The sequence below is a fragment of the Pinus tabuliformis genome, chromosome 8 (assembly GCF_031772625.1).
Source record: "Pinus tabuliformis cultivar Carrire ecotype Pingquan chromosome 8, CPIR1, whole genome shotgun sequence".
Taxonomy (NCBI): Eukaryota; Viridiplantae; Streptophyta; class Pinopsida; order Pinales; family Pinaceae; genus Pinus; species Pinus tabuliformis.
The window spans coordinates 1,284,398,554-1,284,402,158 of NC_142294.1; the positions used below are offsets into that span (position 1 = coordinate 1,284,398,554).

At 35.8% G+C, this 3,605-nt stretch overlaps 1 pseudogene; it reads right to left on the minus strand.

Moving 5' to 3' along the window:
* Nucleotides 1-304: 304 nt before the first annotated feature.
* Nucleotides 305-2,245, minus strand: LOC149240107 (endoglucanase 23-like; annotated as a pseudogene).
* Between the last annotated feature and the right edge of the window lie 1,360 nt (nucleotides 2,246-3,605).

Sequence of the window (3,605 nt, forward strand, 5' to 3'; positions counted from 1 at the left end):
CCATATAATCAAAAAGCAGCAGTGACATCGCAGATATGAAAAAGAATTCTAATCCAAATCTATAAATCCCTTGCAACTTGCAATACATCTTTTTGCTACAATATCTTGAAATAGAATAACCCAAACCATGTCCTCATTTTATAAAGGGATTTGAAAGACAGTTTTTTGCTACAAATTCTTACCCAATAATAAAAATAACTATATGCTGCTTGATCAGATGGCATGTGTGAAAAAGTATTGTAATACTCTTTTTTCACATTTTATAAAGGAGACACAACGAGGCAAACCAGAATGTATGGATTCATTCAACCTGTTTCTAGAAACATTCGTGATTTATTTCTTGAGAATCCATAATGAAAAGTTAAATGCCACCCTCTGAGAAAATTTAAAGAAAATGAAAAGTTAAATGCCGCCCTCTGAGAAAATTTAAAGAAATGAAAAGTTAAATGCCACCCTCTGAGAAAATGTAAAGAAACGTGTCAGGATTTAGCATCTCTGGGAAATCACGATGGATGTGCGCTGAAAAATGCAAGCGCGCCAACGAGAGGAGCGTTGATGTACATCTTGGGCTCCGATTGCCGAAATTTTGTTCGATCGTCTGGAAACTGGTCGTGTTCATCTGGTCCTCCAATAACTGCTCCCATCAGAAGATTAGGATTGGAACCATTTCTATGGACGTAACGAAACCCACTTTTGCATGCAATGAATTCCGGGTGATCGACAATAGAAGGCAGAGATGAGGCTCTATGATGAATCCGTCGGGGAAGCGGGAGCCATATCCCACCATGTATGATAAATTCAGAGGATTATCCCCTAATATATAATCAATCTGCAACTCCATAATGGCGATACACCAATGTCAAATGCATTCTTGACTTCTACCAAGAACCAGTTATAGTGAAGTAGGTGGTGCACCTACCTGTCGTTTTGCAAAGGCGCGAATCCTTGCCGGAGTTGCCTCCACGCCCCCACACCACAACACTCGAGACGCGTCGCTCAGGTACTTGGCATACGTTAATGCCAAAAACGATACTGACGTCGCAATCTTCATATTGCTTGCATTACTTTTGTATATGAGCCCACCTGTAACACAACATCTCTCCAATTAGCTTATTCATCTTCCCGCAGCAGCACGATGTACACAACAAACATACAAAATCCCGGGAAAAAAAGAAAGAGAGTCTATTAGGGGAACCTGGTGTGTATTGAACATGTGGTCGATAAGGTGTTTGAGGAAAGAGGGCACAAATGAATTTGTCAGCGTATCCCTTGTATGGTTTTAAGAACCATCCATTCCCGGACAAATACTCCTGTGTATAAAAAGATACACGAGTATAGATGGCTTTGAAATTCAATACAGTTGATATGAGCACTGTGAATCTGCATGGAGTGATTACCTTGGTGAGCAGTACATGAATGCCAGCATGCTTATTGTTCCATCCAAATTCATGTAACTCCTCATTGTCTCCTAGTGTTTTTCCATTGCTATCAATGTACTGCAGATACGAATTGTTGGCCGATGCTTTGTGCAACCATGCAGCAGCCCACAGCAATTCATCCTGAAATCCCCATTAGTATTAACTGGAAGTTAGGTTGGGTATTTTGACGGGACTTTTCCGGGTGAGAATAAATGAAACAGAAAACTTACTTGGTATCCATCAAAGCCGCAGTTAAATGAGCAAACTCCAGACTTAAGGCTGTCAAAATAAGATCCCCTATATCTGTCTGCAAAGTCGAAGAGCTATGGAGGACAAATGCGCGTACGAATGGAATGAATAAGTAGCGGTCTACTTAAATTCAATATTAATGGCATTACCAATCTCACCGCCCATTAAATGACCGAACTCCAGCACGCTCCAGGCTAACAGCGTAGTACTAAAAGCCATTGGAAACGTAAATTTTACGTGGTCGCCTGCATTGTAATATCCTCCAACCAAATCAACCTGTATTCAGTTCAGTGATTAGGTCATTGAAATCATATGAAAAGCTGAACCGTGCAACCAGTTATCTGATCTGCAGGTTTAAAGCAGGAATATTATGAGCAAAAATTGCATACATTCTGATCAGATCCATCTTTAAGGGCATTCAACGATCGAAAGCATCTTACATGGAGTGCCGATGATCGCTTGGCCTCTCTTTGCTGAACAGAGAATGAATGCCTTCCTTCTAGTGAAGGAGATGAAGGTGGGCATTGAAGCGTAGAAGATGAAGGTGGGCATTGAAGCGTAGAAGGGCGCAGATGCATTGGTGAAGAGAGAGGAAGTGGAAAGAGCGGCGAGGGAATTAATGGAAGGAGAGGGGGAATGGAAATGAAGAAGGGGATGGCAAAATTGAGGGGAAGGCCCATCATTGAGTGACAACTGTCTTAAGGATGGAAAACATTTCAATAATCTTACAACATTTTTCACCGATGATCTAATGGCTGGAGTTTATTCCATCATCTAACAATCGATCTAAGGGCCCATAACGAGACACCGCGGCATGGAGGGGAGTTCCTTCCAGAGGGAACGCCTTACGACGTAATGACACATTGCCTTGGGCTTTGGATCCCTCATGCTAATTGGCTGTGGGCATACCTCACCACCTTGGGAAGCCCAAACTCTAACCTAAAGCAAAATAATAATAAATCAAAATATTAACTTTTTTTAATTTGTGAATTTAGATTTTACAAATTATGATAAAGTAATATATATATATATATATATATATATATATATATATATATATATATATATATATATATAGATATATATATCAAATTGTTACTGTTTTTTTTTTATTTTTTTAGTGATTTTAAATATTGTACAAATATTATATTTCAAATTTGTAATTCTACCCAATTTTTCCTTTAAATAAAGTGGAAAATTAAATATACCCAAAAATACCAAATCCTAAAAAAAAAAAATTACAACTATCATAATGTATCTAACATTTATTACATTATTATGATTTGAATATCAATTAATCAAATATTATCATATAATTGTTTAATGTTAATATTAATATGTTTAATACGTTTAGTATTAATATTAATATTTAATAATTAATATTAAATTTCAATAATAATATTAACATTAGTGATAATAAAGTTAATATTTATATTAAAGTTTAATAATTTTATTACTAATATTAATACTTAATGATATTATTTAAATCTTAATAGATTTATACATTAATACATTAGTCTATAAATTAAAATATTAATAATATATTAATTTAAATATTAACATTTCATAATTATAATTATGATTGATTTGGTCAAACATAGTTAACATGAACATTATGTTCAACCATAATTAATCATAGGCATTTTATGTTTAACATGTCTATAATTAACCATAGACACATATCCATAGTCAACATGATGACATAGTCAAACATAGTTAAACTTCTTCACTCATAGTCATATTTAGTCAACCTTGGTTGACCATATTCAACTATGGTCAATGATAGTTAATTGTGGTCAACCATGGTCAACCTTACCCAACCATAGTCAAGGCTTAAAAAGTTTAATAACATTAATTCGTGAGCATGCTGCTGACATCAAGCATGGCAGGACCCACTCCTCTGGTTTGGTGGAGCATGCAGATAAATCTAAGCATCAC